The following is a 19,200-nucleotide window of genomic DNA, read 5'->3' on the forward strand; positions in this document are numbered from 1 at the left end:
CTTGTAATGATGGGAACGTTTCTGATAACAATGTGATTTTTATCTCAATAATGAGAAATATGTTTAATTGTATGATACTAAGGCAAAATCTGGGAGGCACCACGGCACTGAATGTTACTGTTGCTACTACACAGCTCCAGAGTCTTGGGGTCATGGGTTCAACCCTGCCTCTGGGTTTTACTTCCATAGTCTGTGAAGAGTTTGGTGTGTTCTTTCTTTGTCTGAATGTGTTCTCTGTTCCTCCCATAATCTAAGAACACATGTTGGTAGCTTGATTAGCTGTGAAATTGCCCATGAGTGTGAATGTGCGAGAGACTGGGGGAGTGTGCAGTGCACCATGACGGATTGGTGCCCTGCCCTGGATGTGTGTAAACCGGATCAGGTTGAAGTGGTTTCAGGCCATGAATGAATTAATGAATGAATGAATTGGATAAGTGGTTACAGACAATGAATGAATGAACAAATGTATTCATTCATTCATTGTCTTTAACCAATAATCGAATTCAGGGTCGCGGTGATTCCGGAGCCTATGCAGAATCACTGTGTACAAGACGGGAACACACCCTGGAGGGGGTGCCAGTTTTTCACGTATACATATTTTCCCATAAAATGTAAGAAATCGGTGCAGGTTGCCATCCGTGTTCCCATGGCAGTGTGTATGGAAGGTTATGCATTTGTTCTCATCATGAAAAAGTGACACTGTTTACCTCAGAATATGCATTAGTTAGTTGATACCAGTTAGGACACAACATATGGATTTGTGGTGCAACCTGATTTAGTAAAAGAGAAGTTTGAAACTAACTAGTGTTAACTAAGGACTTAGTAAAAACTTTATACACAAACTTAACAATTAACTTATGCAATATCGGGGCAACCCAGTTCAGAGCATCCATAAACAAAAAGAAATTCAGGAGCATCACTGAACATAACAGACAAAACACATAATACTGCGTAAATGTAATAAAATCTAAACTCAATTTAAACACACATTTATACCGTTACTTTAAAAGTAAAATAATTGAAATCAATGTTTTGTGAATTTGTTCTCAGATATTACCTCATAACGTTGGATTATTCAGGCTAAGTGACAGCTGACTGCATCCAAAATATGCTTCTTCATTTAAGTTTATTTTACTATCTTTGGATGATATAAGAGCTACACAGAGCTGTAGTATGGTAGAACCTGAGAAATTCATTGTACTGTAACTGTATGTAAGACTAAATGGCTGTAGCTTGTGTTCATTCAGAATTTTAGATTTTACATTTTGGCTCTAATTATTCAATCATTGGAACTGTTCTTTAAACAAATTACACAGTTGACGGCTCAGGACTGCACTCTGAAAATATAAATACTCCGGTGAAGCATATTTTTTGTCTGCTTTTATTTCTAGAATTACATGCCCTTATAAAGAAAATCTATCTATAAGTAGGATAATCGCGACTAACTACACATACTCGACTATTTTTTAATCGTTTGACAACCCTAAAATATTCACAAAATACAAATACAGTATTGCCTGTCCTATTGCACAGGGCTTGTTTTTTTCTCGTGTCCAGCAGATGGCGAACTCCAGCAGCGCTGTACACACAGCTTTGCCCCTGGGTGTCTGCAGGCGGCGGTGTTTAGCTGCAGAGCGAGGGCTCGTTGGGGTAAATAATTCAGCGGCTCGTTTTCCTCTTCCTCCGCGGTGAGGGTAAAGGCGGAGGCGGCAGCAGACGGGTAGCACACCCGCGATTAACGTTTCGCGCTACAGCCGGCCTCGGTGTCCGCTCATAGCGACACGAAGCCCCCGCAACTCGGCGGAGAATACCGGATCCCCTTTGGCCTGCTGCTTGTAACGGCCGAGATAACCGTTAGAATTTAAATTTAAAGAGCTTCACAAGAGGAAAAGATCCAGACACCACGACGAAGCAAACAACAGGCTGAGAGCGGAGAGAGACGCCGAGGGCTTCCACTCTGCTCCAGACAGCGCTTCTACTTTCTGGTGAGTGACCAGTCTCACAGTTTTATTGTACATTTTTGAGTAAACTAGCTCCTAATGACACCTAGAAAGCTAACAGTGTCGCTGACTATGGTAGGGAGAGAAGGCTGAAGTTGGTTCTATTTCGAATTCTCCGGGCCACCTTAAAACATGCTGCGGTTACATGTAACGTACTGTACAATTTAAGGTGGACCGGAAAATCCGAATAAGAAACCAACTTGAGCTTCGTGGCAAGGAGATTTCATGTGGATGTCATGTGAAAGTTAACCCCCTATTCACTCACTTAAATACCGCTTTATGTCAACATAGTACGTCCTTAACTGCTCTTTAATAACAGAAGGTGTCTTATTCGTGCTGGTGTTGCGTACTTTCTGGTCTGTGGTCGATTCATAAATGACAACAGTGTTCAGGCAGTTTCCATCGCCTCACAGTGTTTACGGTAGGGCGAGGAAGAGGTGGGCTATATGAAGATATTGTATAGTTATTATGAAAATGTCTTAAGTTTGATAATAAATGGCTGGCGATGTGGTGCATATGCAACCCGATTTTTAGGCTAAACCTTCTCACGGTACTTAAATATGTCACGATAAATTTACACAAACACAATTAAATAGATCTGAATTCAAGAACTGTTTTTTTTTATTAAATTTTTTTTAAATTAATATTTTCCATAATGTGCTGCTTCGACTCAAATGAAAGACTACAGTCTATTTAATTAAAGCATACAGTGTTATTTAAGCAGATATCTACCACAGGGTTAGATAAGTAGAGTATATAATACAATTGTTCTCAAGAAACAGTACATCTTTGTCATATTGCCTGACTTTAAATAATACAATTATTAGAATTCTAAATCTAAAGTACATTCGCACACCCAACAGTGGAAGAATAAACATTAAATGGCAATATTTCAGTTTTTTTTTTACTTCCATCAGAAACTTCAAGCACAGAAGATCATCTTTTCCTGCTTACAGAAAAATGCAGATGTCAATAGTGCGTACATCTGATTAAATGAAAAAAGAAAGAAGCACAGAGAGTTGTATCTCTCATACAAAACCTGGAATTTCATAATGGGCACTTTTGCAAATACATTCAGATGTTTGAATGTTGGTAATCCACTTAGAATCAGTTAAAAAGTGTCTTCAAACTTTTAGACATATAGACCTTTGGCAGGTGATGTAAAACCGATGAGAGCATTGTTTTCACCGCCATTTTTGAGGTATTCTGTGGTCAAGGCTTTTCTGTAACTAGTCACGCCAAGCATTTTCTGTTCATATGCTTTCTTTTATTTGCAAAATTCATTTTGTGTGAAAGCAGTAATAAGTCCCACAGATGAAACTGTGAAAATAAATAAATAAATAAATAAATAAACACAAACACAGGACAAAAAATCCTTTGCTAAATTCTGCTTCGAATGTCTATAAACTTTTATTATTAGAAAAGACAGTAGAAAATGAAGAGTAACTTTAGCACTGTGTCAGACATTGGGTTGTTTCATGAAGATGGCATTAATATATTTACTTAGTTACCTACTAAATTGCTTGCTTACTAACCAATCAGTATTTAGGACGGTGTCAAGCCCTTACAATATACACTATAATGTGAGTTAATAGTAGTCATCATCATCATTACAGCATACATTTATGATAAAATTTTAATGCAAGTGAAACTAGTTTCCTTGATTACAACCAGCTTACCTTTGCTGTGGAAGCAGCACATTACTAAGGTCAAAATTTAAATCCTGCACCCAGCCATTGGTGAAACCACCCATGGGCTTCAAGAGATTTTTAGTTTTTTAACTTTTCCCAGGTTTGTGCTGTTTGACGGTAAACAAGATAGTTGGACATATTCAAGCATGAGATTAAAGGCAGCAATGCAGAGTTAGCAGCTTCTGTGTTCAGGTCCTACGGATCATTACCGTTAAAAAAATGGCAAAGATGATTTTTGAGTGTTGGTTTGTTTACTTATTTAGCCAGGAAAATTTTGCAAAACTAAAGTTTGAATAAATTAATGCAGAATTTTCTCTGTCAGAAAAAGCATGTTGTGTGCAAGGTACCATCATTTAACACATTTACATAAATTTACTGTGATCTGAATAAATTGCACAAAGGCCTGAGCTCTGATATCTTTTTAAATAAAGGTATAACCCAGCCCTTGGAAGAGTTGGCTATAATTTCGCAGTGTGACTTATGTTTTTCTGGGTTTTCCCTTGTGTCTAGAGCCACATCCTAACAAAACCATTGGTGGCTGCATAGAAATAAACAAGGCTCCTCCACATTATATGAAGCTGCCAAATCTGAATTTCTGGATCTTCATAAGTATACTGATTTAAGCTTTCAGATAGTGGCTACTATGTGCTTCTCTTAAGTGGGATTTTCCCTGCTGTGTGACTGTAATCCACCTTGTTTTACAGAAAGAACCTTCTGAAATGTATGACTGACATTACTTCACAACTTACAGTAACAGATATATTTATTTCCAGTTAATAGGAATCAGTAATGGATGGTTGTTGCAGAAGTTCTAATGTAGTCTCTGTTAGCTGTATTTTGTTTTTGTATATTGATCATTTTCTTGAACAGGTGTGGAGTGTATTGACAGTGATGGATAGCCAGTGATGCATTAAATGGACACTCCAGTGTTTTCTTGTGCATCTACAGCTCAGGGTTGATTATTACAGACAATGATTTTGGCCCATTTCCCTGTACATAGTAAACATGTCATAACCTAATTATGCTGACAACAGGAGCCAGTAGACAGTAACAAAATCATTTGCCTTGATCGCCTTCTGCCTCAAGTGAGCTTTGAGGCAACACATCATCTATGTTTTTTAAATAAGTAAAGGGAAATATGTAGAAATTGTCTGTAATCAGTGTCGGCTCAAAGCACTCTAGCAACAGAAACAGGTGCTGGAGATGCTAAAGATAGGGTTGAAAAACATTGCTCATTGTTGTGCTGAGTTTGATTTTAGAGGCTTGGTAAGATGTCCTATATAGCCCATTTATTTGTGTTGACATTTATTATATGGATTTCTGAAGATATGTAATGTGAAAAAGTCAGAGAACATATTTGATTCCCTACATAGTCCACTCACAGTAGCTTTTTATCACATGCTACATGATTTAGCTTCAAGAGCATAAACAGGAAACATTTATTAGAAAATTATACAAAATCCTCAAAAATAAACATTAAGTAACTCTGTATTTACCTTTTTTTGGGGGCAGTCCTTAGTTTTTAAACCTTTATAAGCTTTTCTTAAAAATGTATTCTCAAATCCTGTCTCAAACTCCATAGTTGGAATTCTTGGAAGTGTGACAAATGTTTTTTATTTTTTTGATGTCCCTTTCTGATCATGAATAAAACCCCTAAACATTCTTTTCTGTTCAGCTAATTTGCATATTTACAACATTCCTCAATACCTTAAATGTGGCTTAGACCTAATGCTACACCTTTACTTTCATTCAGGATGTGTACGTCTATGAGTATGCAATTAGTCTCTGCCTCTGCCTCCACTTACCTGTCAGCCACTCTCCTGCATCTCAAAAACCCCTTCCTGCAAGCTGAAAGGTTACTTTCTCCAGGTGCTCCAGCTTCCTCCCACAGCCCAAAAACATGTTTGAAGGTGGATTGGCTGTCCAAAAGTGTCCATAGGTGTGTGTGTGTTGTGGGCCTTGCTTTGCGCCCAGTGATTCCAGGTTGGCTCTGGGTCAACCACAGCCCTAAACTGGATAAGAGGTTACGGATAATGAATGTATGAGAGAAACATTTTGGAACACTGCAGTTTCAAAGGAGATTCTCAGCCATTGGGGTTGACAACTAATTTGCATATGAGCGTCTCCTAGTATATAAACGACAGCACACGGACATATTAAAGTAAAAAATATATTTTCAGGAGGGGGTCTTTTAACATTTACTATTTGTTTTGAAACTTATTTAATAGTTATTTGAGCTCCAGTTTTGCAAGCCTCTGTTATTTTTAATTTTTTTAGCTTCCCTTTCTTAAGTAAGTAGATTTTCTTGTATATAGATATTTCTCCTCACACTCACAAATATTTCTTGAAAATGCAATAGTTTGTGCTCAGTTGGCTGTTTTGACTAGGAATTAAATAAATGACGGTGTACTTGGATAGACTCTGATTTTGCAAGGTACTGTCAGTCTGTGTGTCAGTGCTTTTGTGACATTACCCTGCCCGGCTGAGCACTGGTGTCAGTATGGGCTGGTGGCCAGTGTGATGATTTGCCAAGCCTGGCACTCATCTCTTTATCAGAGGCTCTTCAGATTGAATGAGAATGTGTTCTGCAGGCTGGCGAGCAAGCGGTACACCAATGACCTAAATCAGCTGTGTTGTGTGTGTGTGTGTGTGTGTGTGTGTGTGCATGCATGTATGTATGTATGTATGTATCTTTTGTGTGCATATTTGTTTGTATGCATTTATGCGATATTCTAGTGTGCTGTAATGTGACCCATATACTGATGTAGAGTGTTGTGTATAAATTTCGATGTTGCTCTGTGTGTGTGTGTGCATATCTGTGCAAGTGCATCAGTCTAGGGAATTGTGGTGTGTGCACTTATATCTTTGCTCCAGTTGTGGATGCTTTTGTGCTCCAGTTACAGATAGATGGTAATGAGGGACAATAAGACATTACCACAGTGAAACCATGCTTCATGCAGACAAAATAAAATTTCATGGTACAGTCTCATGTTAAAGAAGCGCATGAGAGAGCTTTTATGGCTAGTGGTGCTATGTGGCTTTTGTCACTTTGCTGTATTTTGTGTGCTGTTTATTGCAATACATCATGTGGACAACCAGCATAAAATTTTTATGGCACCCTGATTTTAGTGCAGAAGAACAGGGACAGTGAGATACAATGTAAGTGTTCCATTAAGGCAGAAATGTCTTGTTTGAAGTAATACACTGTACTGCCCTGGATGAAAGGAGTACTCTATATTTGGTTTTATTTCTGCCATGTGTTTTCTTTGTTCTTTACACCACTTTTAATTTGTAGCTGTATGTGATTATAATTACAAGAATTATTATATAACCATATTCACTGATGTTTAATACCCAAATGTACTTGTATTAAAATAAATAATACAAGGGGAAAAAGCAGGAGAAAAAGAGAGTGTAAGTGTCATAGAAAGTGCCTGCCTCAGTCTCACATTGATTAGCACACTTTCTTTTAGCTAATAGCGTTGATGTGTGAGTGAGCGAGTGAGACAAAAAGATGCGGGCCCTGGGAAACCCGAGCTGCACCAGGAAAAACAGTAGGCACTAGATACTATTACCCAAGGCGACTCTTGGTGCTTTTCCACTGCATGGAACCTACAAGTCTCGACTTGGCTCGCCTCTTTTGCTTTTCCATTAGTCAAGTCTGGTACCTGGAACCAGGTATTTTTTTAGTCCCTGCTCGCACCTGGTGCGAATCAAGCCCAATAGGCACTAAATGTGACGGTAAACCTTGCAGACTGCTGATTGGCCAATGAAATGCAGAGCTCCAGCACAACGTGGCTGCTTGTAAAATCTCATGAGTTACAGCAGCGGTCACATTTGTTTTTATCTGACTCACAAAGACAGCTCTTAATATTACCCAATGGTGCTTTGAAAAGGTTCAAACGCTTTTTGGGTCGGTGGCCAATGAAAATGTTCAGTGAAAGCCAAACGTGCAACAAGGAAATCTATTATCTGTGAAAAATGGGGTGCAGAGCCATGTTCAGTCCAAAAAACTAAAAGAAAATGCAATACAGGATGAGTAAACAGCGCCTAACTTTACCATTGGTATTGTTTAGGTTTTCAAAGCTGAAAAGGGAGCTAAAAGCCAGTAGAGCCGTGCCGATTAGAGCCACTCGCATGCAGGGGAAAAAGCACACTATCTCTTTTATTCCCCTCTTTTTTTGTATAAACATTTATGACAAAAACATATGAAAACAAACTGTTTTGAGATTGCATCCCACCACAGAAATTTATTGTTAACACCTGGTCGGAGCAAAGTCCAGCAAATGTTTTAGAGAGCAACCAGTTTTCATGCCGTATAGCACTCAAACCTGGATGAAAACATATGCCTTGCTCTCAAACACAAACAGGTAACTCATGTTTATGGCTTTGGATTACAGTGTTGCTTCAAATTCTGGAATATGACAGTGTGTTACTTCTTAACAGAATGTTTTCAGTGGGTGAGACCTGGTGCTAGGTACTGAAATATCTTAAAAATTATCAATTGGTCTTTATTTATATTGACTGTTCACAGTACTGGTACTGACATTAAAAAAACATGAAAAGGTATGAAAATTCAGTATCACATTTATAGTGACCAAATTATCTTAGTTGTCAGTCTTATCATAGGATGTATAATATATGCTGATAAAGTACCGTAAAAAAGTACTGATACACAAATTGAAGTTTAAAATTGGACTCCTATTTAGCAGCCCTATGCACTCATTTACTATTTTTGTTGACTTTCAACAAAAATAGACCTAAGTGAACAATAACATTTACAGTCTGTTTTAGCATTGGAAAAAATCGATAATTATAAATCAATAAGAGTCAGTTTTGTTGAAATATATGGTGCATAGACACAATTGAGGTCCCTTCTTAAGAGACATGTTTATTTAAATGGCTTCAAGGGTACCAAGGAAAATGCATTTGAATGTAATGTCAAACCATTTAAGGTGATTGGCATAAAATTTAGTCAAACTTCATGGTACGCTGTAATTCTGACAGCAGCAGAGATCCAAGTGTCATGAGAAATCTATTGGACTTGCCTGTGACCTGCTTGTGCCTGAGTTTGATGTAAGCAAAAGCAGTAATTCAACTTCACTTTTTCATGCATCATTGTCAGGATTTCACTGGAAAACTGTCCTGACGACAGGATGACACCTAACACCACATGAAAATGGTGATTTTGACATGGTTTGACAGGATACCAATATCATGTTGACGTTTCCCAGCTCTTGATTTTTCAGAGACACTCAGCCTCGATGAACAGAAGTGAATGAAAAAGATCATGTCACAGGAAATGTACTCACGACTTTAGAAACCACTCATGACAGTTCTGTGACTGCTTCATTATGATGACCTCATTACTTTGTACATCATTGCAGCTCTGTGTTTGATGTGACTCATTTGATGTTAGCCAGTTCAGCAAGGTGTCTCATTTAACATCATTGGCCTATCTGCAGGCTCTGAGACTGGACTCTGTTTGTCTAAATCAGGACTGTTCTGTATGCTGGTTAATATCAGGAATGGCATCTGTTGGCTACTGAATTGGATTGGTACACCCAGGCAGCTGTTGGGCTGTTGGTCCCTCATACAGTCCTTTCTATTTCTTGTGCGCTTTCTCTCTCACTCACTCGCTTGCACACATGCACAAACCCTGAGCCCTTAATTCTGCACCATGTACAATGGAAGCTATTTCAGCCATTCAGGGAATGTAGCAGTGTGTATTAGTGAGTTGTTATCATCTCAGTAGAACCCCCCCCCCCCCGCCCCCCCCAACCCCCCGTCCTTTCTCTTCTCTGCAGCGTTGAAAATTTTTTTTTCTGGTGATTTAGTATATATGTTAAATCTATAGCTTCAGGTCTAAACGTACTGGACTCTCAGCTTGTGTTTTTATTATGTATGTGAGAACACTTGAAAGTAATAGCAATGTCTGTGTAATAAGTTAATAGTAACGAACTAATAAGCCTAGAGTTTAAGGGGTTAACCCATCCAAGCCCTCATCCCTCCAACTCACTCCTAAAAGTTGTGAAGGACTTCTTTGTGTAGTGCCGCTCTGAGTTGGCCTATGCCTACAGCTTACACACACGCAGCCCTTTGCCACAGTGCCATCCAGTGCCTATCCTTACATCAGACACGACCCCCCCTCATTCTTTCTGTGCACTGATCTGAAGCCCCTTGTAACACATTCATGGACAACACACTTTCAATTATATTTTTCCATCACAAGTGTTGAACTTAATTTAAAAAACCAAAAAGAACAAAAAACAAATAGATATTTCACAGAGCAGGATTTTTCAGTTAGCCAGATAACGTAAGCACAGGGTTGAGGATTCCTCACTCTTTATAGTCGTCAGTTGTTTTCCTATTGGGAAGACGGCACTACTTATGTGGCTATTCAGAAGAAGAAAAAAACCACACACACTTTGGCCTTTCTATTAATCAAAGCAGATTCCTAAAGACTCGTTTAAATTTATTTTAGGACACATTTTAAATGTATCTTTCCTTAGTGAAGCATTTTGTACTCTATGAATGGCTATATTTGGTTTTTGTTTCAACAGAGGAATGTTTTCATTAAATTTTTAATAGAAATGTTATAATTGTCTATAGATTGATTTTTTTTTTTTTTTTTGATGACTGACATATGCCGTTCTTCTACTTTGAATCCCAGACTACTGGAATTTTTTCTGGAGCTTTCTGGAGTTACAAACACAGTGACAATAGAGTATTCCCTTTAGTGTTTTTTTTTTATCTTGCACACTCTAAAATATTTATATTGAGGCAAATTGACAGTGAACAGTTTGGTGTCACTCATTCCTGAATGTTGTGTGTGTGTGTTGTGTGGTTCCTTAGTGGAATGAGCTCAGTGCCACTCCAAGCACATTGTTTACATTCTCTCTGTCATCGCTAAGCAACAGGGAGCGTCACAGATCTCTGCACTCAGTCTTTTGCAAGCTCTGCATCTGTGTATGTGTGTGTTCTTAATTTTTCAAGGTCCCAGGTGTCATCTATCAATATTTATTATTATTATTATTATTATTATTATTATTATTAATAAATAATAATAGTAATAACAAAAGCATTGTTATTGTGTGTAGATTCTACTAATATTATACTCATAAACCATGAAGTTTGAGTATAATATTAGATACCAAAAGATACGAAGGCCTCCGAAGCCCATTTTTAACATAAAGTCTCAGTCCTTCTCTTGTGCAACTGTACACACTGGAGTCTCATTCATATAAGGGTGTGAGTTTCTAGGGGAACAGGGTTTCCCTGGCCTAAACTTTCTTTTCCTTTTTCTCTCTTAGCCCTCTAGCCAGCCTCATCAATAGCAGCAATTCATCTGTCTTTTTTGAACACCAGTGTTCTTTTGCTTAACAGCCATCATAATGCACAGGCTCTGAAAATACCCAGTCATGCTTGTAATGTTTGTTTTATGTGTGCACGCTGGGGCTGAATATAGTTCTGATCTGCAGGGGCTCAGTGTGCTGGGGCTGAATCGAGAGTCCTCAGCTAGAGAGCATTTGCATTGCTACCGTAACCCCTAGTAATGGTTTCAGTGTTGCACAGGGTAGGGAGTAGTGCATGTGAAATCTGAAATCATGCTTTATGGTCATTGCACAACAGTACAACGAAAATCTGTCGTGGTGAAAACACACACACACACACACACTAGTGATTTGGGGCAGTGAACACCCCCCCCCAAAGCAGTGGGCAGCCACCCTTGATGACCGGTGGGTTGTTGTGGGTTAGGTGTCTTGCTCAAGGACAAGGTTTGTGGACAGTGCTTGATGAATGCAGATAAGAGTATTTGCAAACTTGTCAAATTATGTCTTTGCCTGTTTTGGGCCTTGTGTAAAGCATAGCTGAAATAAAATATTTAGTTCTGTGCAAGGAGAGAATATATTTTATTTATTAAAATGTAATATTTACATTATTTGTAATTATTTTATAATAGCTGTGTAATGAAAAAAATATTTAGATTTTATTCATACTTTTTATACAATAGTATGTGTCATATAGTCAGTTGATCTTACATCTCCACAACTGTATCCTCTCACTATATTTCACACAGTTCTCATCAGCTTGTTATCATGTAGACTGCTCACTTAACTTTTCATTTTCCTCAACATTGTGTTGGATTTCTGCTGGTTGAATTTATCCGTACATCTCCTGAAAGCTCTGTCCTATGTTGTCTACTGAAGGCACACATGGCGTTGGTTTAAACGGACATGTTATACCCCTTTCTCACAGCTTTACAGAGTTCTCTAGATCTAGGTCTTAATAAAGGGCTTTTGCCAAACTACCACAAAGATCAAGTGATACTGCACTTACTCTGTCCCAACAGCCCAGTTGGAAACGACCTAGTTTCAGCACCTGTTTCTTTAAATGAGAATGACCTCTGTTTACTTCAAACACTAATCAGTAAACTTATTTATCTACTTAAGTGACAGCACATAATCAGGGCAACTTCGTTTGATCCCATGTTTTCAGACTCTGATCACAAAAAACTGATTGGTTTGCTTTTTTTTCCTTCACAGTTTGTAGGTGCTGCGGACCCCCAAATTAATCTGCTAATGCACTGAAATGTTTTTAAATATTAATGCCCTTTAAGGTTTGTTTCATATTGTTGCTGTCTTAAGAAAAATATGTAGAACTAGAAAATAGTAATATAAAACAGGAGATAAAAATATTTAATTCCAAGTCTATTTTGAGTATTTCTATTGGTCCATTCATCATGAAATTTTCACAAAATGAAGGACTGCTATGTTCAGATGATAAAGTAAACTGAAAATTAACTAATTTGCATTTTCTTTGAACAGCAACGCTATGGAGGATCCTATCAGCAATTAACATATCATAACATTAGCTTACTATAAATTATTCAGTTATAATAATAAACTGCTTTAATATCATTATAAATGAATGGGTTTTATACTGAGCGATGGGTCTCATTGAGTGGAATGGCCACATTTTTCAGATGTACATTCAATCTTTCACTAGTTTAATGGTATGTTGGTGTATGATCCCAGAGAGGCTAGTAGGCTTGAGTAATTCAGTAAGCGACTTAAGACTCTGTGTACAGCTCTTAAAGTCAGCAGTCTGTAACCAACTTTGTACACAGCTTGGACTTCAGCCTCTCTGTGGCCTTGCTTAACTTTTGGGAGCACAACAACTCTTTAAATTTTAAATGTTAATGTTATTGCGGCATTGGATGTTGTTCAGTTTCTGTTTGGTCTATGTGAAGAGTCTGTGGTACATTGGAAAGATGGAAAATAATGTAGAAAAATGCATAAACATTTGGCTAGGTTTCTGCACCAATATCATTACACAGAAATGATTAACTATGAGGCGGTCAAACTCACTTTTTTCAAGGCTTGTTTACAACAATGTGTTTATACGCGCCCTTATCTCTTATGAAACAGACATGTCACACACACATACACAAACTTGTGGCTGTAGGTTTCAGTAACTATGAGGGAATGTTTTCATGATCATTGTATAGTAGGAAAGAATCAGTCATTGTACCATCCCAAGCAGAAAGATGTGTTTTTTTTTTTTTAAATGAAATGAAAGGTGTATGTTGTTTATGATGGTGTGTTACTCAGTGGATTGTGATCATATGCAAATGTTTTGGGGACTTGTAAAATGTCATATTTTGTTGATTCAAGTGGGATTACATTCAAATCCTTCTGCAGCATTTAATTAATGATTTAGCTTATACACTTATGCAGTTTTATTTTGTAAACATTAGGGAATCCCCTCAATCATCATCACCTGGTATTGATGTCACAATCCAAGCCAATCCACTCTACTAGCACATCATCTATTTGCTGAATTGACATATTGGGACATGCCCTCATGTTAGCTTTAGCCATGTCTTTATGTATGCGGGTGTAAAATTAAGATTATGAATTACATTAAAAAAATAAAAGGGTTTTTTCGAAAAGAATGAAAATGTTTAATGTCCCATAAATAGTTTTTACCTGCCATTTTGACACTTTTTTTGGCATATATTATATGCAATATTTGACCAAATAAATAACCAGGAATATAAGTGTGTTGACTTTGTAAATAGACAATTGCTACCATTTTGACTGCTCAAAGCACAGATTTGCTCTCTCTCCGTGAATGTGTGTGTGTTGTGTTTTGTGTTTGTGTGCTGGAATGCCACACCTGCTGTGGGACAATAGCAGGAAGGTTTGAGTCATCAGAGCGGCAAAGAGGATCATGGGCTTAGTAGTCTCCTGCTGATGGTCCAGACAAAGTGGCAGAGCGGTCACTTAAACACTCCCCCTGGCTAATTAGCGGGGCAGAGTCCATGTCAGTGCAAGGTTAGTTTAGTTCTGGGTACCACAGTTCTTCACTTCACAGTCAGTTGAATGACCAAAGATTGGAATAAATCACTGGAGGATCTTAACAAGATTTTATTGCAAACTTGGTGCTAGTGAAAATAAATCTTTTTTTTTTTTGAATGACATCATGTGTCGCGGAAGTGATGGGAAGTTATGTCATCTACATTTTTATAAATGTATATAGAGACATCAAAAAATGTAGGTTAACTTGTGTGTAATTTGCTGTGTCAGTTTGTATTGTATTAAGTTTATAATACAAAGTAAAATGTGAGCATGTATGAGCATGTAAAACCCTGTGATGGTTGGGTGCCCTGGCCAGGGTGTGTTCCTGCCTTGCACCAGTGATCATTTGTAGGACTCTGGCCTGCTGTGACCCCAAAGAGGATGAAGCAGTTACAAAATATAAAAGGATGAATGAACGACACATTTAGAAATTTTCATGACGTTGGATTTTATTGTATTTTGATACTGGAAGATTGATGGCTTTCCTAGATGCATGCAAGAGGCCCTGTGCCTCAAACTATATTTGGTCATGGCTAACTGGGCTAGTGGAGCATCCCTCCAATGGATTTAGAAAGAGAAGGGAATGGGAGGAAAGTGAGAGAGAGATGGATGTATAATGTGGGCCGGTGCCTTCCCTCTGGGACGTGGCGTGTGACGTGGGTGTCCTCTTTCACTGACCTGTTAGTTCTGCCGGGGTATTGTTTCCTTTGTGTGCAAAACCAAAACCCCATCCTGTTCTCTCTCTCTTTCTCTGTCTCACTCTTTCTCTATCTCTTTTTTTTTCTTTCTCTTCCTGTCTGTCTCTAATGCTGTAGGTATGTACTGTATGTTTTCCCAATAAGACAAAACTAAGATTTACATAAATCTACTTAAAAATTCTAAATAATTACTATGGGGACACAGTTGTGACTGTATAAGAATTTTTGCCGAAATTATTGAGGTAATGCCTAAACTCATTTCTTAACAGCTACAGAAATAACACTTCCTCTCAATCCTCAAGCTGTCAACAACCTAAAAACAAAACAAGCTTTTTACATATGTTAATCACATAGAGGGCGGCACGGTGGCGCAGCAGGTAGTGTCGCAGTCACACAGCTCCAGGGGCCTGGAGGTTGTGGGTTCGATTCCCGCTCCGGGTGACTGTCTGTGAGGAGTTGGTGTGTTCTCCCTGTGTCCGCGTGGGTTTCCTCCGGGTGCTCCGGTTTCCTCCCACAGTACAAAAACACACGTTGCAGGTAGATTGGCGACTTGAAAGTGTCCGTAGGTGTGAATGTGTGTGTGTCTGTGTTGCCCTGTGAAGGACTGGCGTTCCCTCCAGGGTGTATTCCCGCCTTGCGCCCGATGATTCCAGGTAGGCTCTGGACCCCCCGCGACCCTAAATTGGATAAGCGGTTACAGATAATGGATGGATAATCACATAGACTTTAACACAAAATTCAATGTTTCTGAAGATGAAGAACATGTATTCTGATTAACAGTATGGGGGTTAAATATAATACAGAACTGTATAACGTATCAACTTGTATTTGTGAGTGCATAAAAATACACACTATGCTTTTTTGCTACGGAACACAAGTGCCTAAAATTGGGGAGGTGTTTAAATAAATAAATAAAATGAAAAGATCTTTTGGGTCTGTTTGGGTCTGTCTTGTATTAGTGTCAGCTCATTTTGGGGAGGCAGCCATTTTGGTTAAAAAAAATAAAACCTACTGATTTTATTTTGGTGATTTTTGAATCATAAATTGCCTGCAAAGGGTCTACTGCCTCAAGCTATGTTAGGTTCCAAATTTCTTGGCTTGTGCATCCCTGAATCCCTAATATATACTATCCATTGCTTATTATCTTGCAGCACAGCTGTGATCTTTTCTCTTGAGCCAAATACAAACTTTCTTTCGTTGACTTCAGATAGCAATTTGACGGCTTGTCAGAAGGTCTTCCCACTTACTCCCGTCCCCTTCAGAAGCCTGGCTGTCAAAGTGGCTAACATCTCTCTGCATCCGACCTTAGCCGAGAACATCTGGGTATGCCAATCTTGTTGCTCTGCCTCTGTTCTGAAAATGTTGCAGGTATTTAGAAAAATAATGAGACAGATTCATTTTCCACGTCTGTCTAGTCGGCTGTCAAAGAAGTGAGTGGAGTTGAAGCAGTGTGAAAAGAACACCACAGCAAAGATTCCTCCTCTTTTTATTGCCTCACTGTAAGACAGGAACATCTAAAGAAATTCTGATTGCACTGGTGATGTCCCATACAAATGGAGAAGGAGAACAAATGTGGCTAGCAAAGTTTTGCTAGTGAACTTCACATAAATAGTCCTTGCAGTACCTGCTCCTCAAGCTACCGTGAGGCTATTAAACCCTGCTCCACATGTTCCACAAGCTATCCTGGTGCGATTAAACCCTGCTCTGCTCATTTTCAAGCTCTCCTGGGGCAGTTAAACCCCATTCTGCAAGCTGCCATGGGGTGATTAAATCTGGTTCCATGAACTACAGATGGGTAATAAAACCCAGCTCCGCAAGGAGGGCAAACCTCTATGAATAAAATGTATACGTACAACAGACAAGCACTCGAGATTAGGGGAAGAGAATTCCTGTGTTCGTATCCAGCCTCAGCTCTGCAATCGGGAAACAAAGTGGTTCAAACAGAAAATCAATGCACAAAAGGGAACTTTTTAAAATAACAAACAACATCAGTCGTTCTCCAGAATCGTATACAGTGCCTTTAACTTTATTAAACATAAGCACAAGACAGAGGAGGCAAGGCATTTCAGAATAGTATTCCAGCATTGTCTTACAAACACTGTATTGGGTACTGATACATTTGTATTAGGACTAATTATGTGCTTGGCAACACTAGACTTCATCCCCAGCCCTCTCTCCATTGCATGAGCACATTGGACTAAGTGAATTTAGGTTAGAATGTCAGGACCTTGTGTTGACACCAGTGTTTGCTTTTGGGTGTTGTTGGAAAGGCACAGTAGGAATACCCTGCTACAGTAACTCCAGCTTATTGTTCGATTTGTCATGGAGATTATATGTGATCATCCCCTTATCTCTATTACACACACACACACACACAGAAACTCACGCTCGTCTTTGCAGCTCAGTGAGTGATTGGGCACTTGGGACTGTGTATGTTTGTGTTATAAGACCAGACTGATGACACTGTGTGTGTGTGTGTGTGTTAGAGAGAGAGCAAGAAACAGAAGAGGTCAGAATCTTGCCAAAACCAGCTGGAGACATGCAAATTTCCTTTAACGTTACCTGAGAGATTGTTGCTTTAGTAGCAGTGACCTAAGAGTATGCCACTTACATCATATGTCAGGACTTTCTGTCCATCTTTCTTGTTCAGCCTTTCCTCTGTTTTTTTCTTCTTTATATATTTCATTCTTTTATTTTTTGCTCTGTCTCTCTTTTTCTCTCCTCCCCCTTCTCTCCCCATCTCCCAGCTTCCTCTTTTCTTTTGCTTTCTCTCAGTCCCAAGAATTTACTGACATTTGGAGAGCAATTTGTATCATAAGTCTTAATGATTGTTTCTTTTGTTGTGACCTTGTTTTCTCGCTCAACTACTCTTTTCTGTCTTCATCTTGTTTGATTCTCATTTATTGGATTGTCGTGTAAGTTGCCATTGCGCTCACCCATAAACACATTATTAGATGCCCCGTTCAAACTGTGTGATTTTTCTCAGTGAATATACGTTAAAGATGACATACCGCAAGGATCAAGCACCACATAAGCATTCCTCCTCCTGTCTAAACAGCTCTCCTCGTAATGGCTGGTTTTATTGCCTGTTCCTTTAAATGATAATGAGCCACATACTGCACACACCACTGCAGAGCAAACAGGGGAATCAGAATGGCTCATTTTATTACATGGTTTACTTACCTAGGCAAACCACAACCACCAACCCCCCGTTGCCAGTGTAAAGAAGATATTTATTCTCCAAAATATTAATAGATAATAAATAATAATAGAAAAGCCAAGACTGAAAAAAAAAGCCATTTTTCGGATTGTTCTCTGCAGAGGATGTGTAAAATTTCCATTTGAACGTTTACTCTGTTTACATTGTATGCTGATCTCTTTCATGCTCAATTGTGATCAATTTGCTTTCATCAGTGTTGTTATCAATTAAAACCAGTGCTCATTCTGAGCCATCAAAAAACGGAAGGGGCCATAATATTGCTGTATTAGCAAAAGTAATGTAAAAGCAGCAAAAAGACCCACTGTAAGCTATATTTTTGTGGGAAATGTGAACTGTCTGTACAAATGAAATGAAAATTGAGTTGAAACTGAACATTAGCTTAAACCCATAATTTTCATGGATACTTAGAAATGTCATCGCTTATATCTGCACCCAAGTTGAAGAATATATCTCTGCACTACTGTACAATGCTTTAGATTTAGAGCTTTGTTTAAGCTTCAGAGAGATGAATAAAGCATTTTAAAATATTATTAAGTCAGTCTTTCAGTTCCCTTTTTGTCATTTTATTTCCTCTTTCTTTTTCATTCTTTTACACAGGCATGCACACACACACACACACACACACACACACACTTGACTAAAAAGAAAAATACCTTTGAGCTGCTTTTTGGACAGGCATTGCCATGGACACTCCATTCATAGTGTACTGGTCTGGGTGATGAGAGGAGGCATTGTGTGTATTTATGTTCAAGCCTGATGGGCTCTGGTTGAGAAATTTTTAGCGTAATATTTTGTGTTTGTATAAGTGTGTTTGCTTTACTGTAACGGCGTGCAGTCAGTTAGCTTTATGTAAGCACATGATCACCCACCAGAACAGAATGCTGTGAATGTTCTGGAAAATAGTGTTTGTTGAATATATATATGTAGGTGTATATAAATATAAAAATAACACAAAATATCTGAAAATATTTTATATTTTACTGTTAGAGATGGCTTTTGTTCTTTTTGTTCTTATCTTTCTTTCTGTTTATTTTATACAAATTGAGATTCAGGCATCAGTCCCTCTCACCTTTTGTTTCCATATGTGTGTGTGGTCAGGGGTACTAAGAAGTCTAGCCACATTTTCCCAGCTCAGGCTCAAGTACTGAACACAGTGTGCCGCATGGCCAGTTTATTATAGTTTGTGTTGTCAAATTTCAGTATAGAAAAAAGATAAATCTTTCAGCT

At 38.5% G+C, this 19,200-nt stretch overlaps 1 protein-coding gene across 1 annotated transcript in view; it reads left to right on the forward strand.

The window, feature by feature from the left end:
* The first annotated feature begins 1,441 nt into the window (after positions 1-1,441).
* cdk17 (cyclin dependent kinase 17) overlaps positions 1,442-19,200 on the forward strand; it is a 58,091-nt gene continuing 40,332 nt past the window's right edge. The window contains exon 1 of the mRNA XM_066668013.1: positions 1,442-1,985. The gene's annotated coding sequence lies outside the window, so the exon portion shown is untranslated. The remainder of the gene's footprint in view (positions 1,986-19,200) is intronic.

The sequence above is a fragment of the Hoplias malabaricus genome, chromosome 4 (assembly GCF_029633855.1).
Source record: "Hoplias malabaricus isolate fHopMal1 chromosome 4, fHopMal1.hap1, whole genome shotgun sequence".
NCBI lineage: Eukaryota > Metazoa > Chordata > Actinopteri > Characiformes > Erythrinidae > Hoplias > Hoplias malabaricus.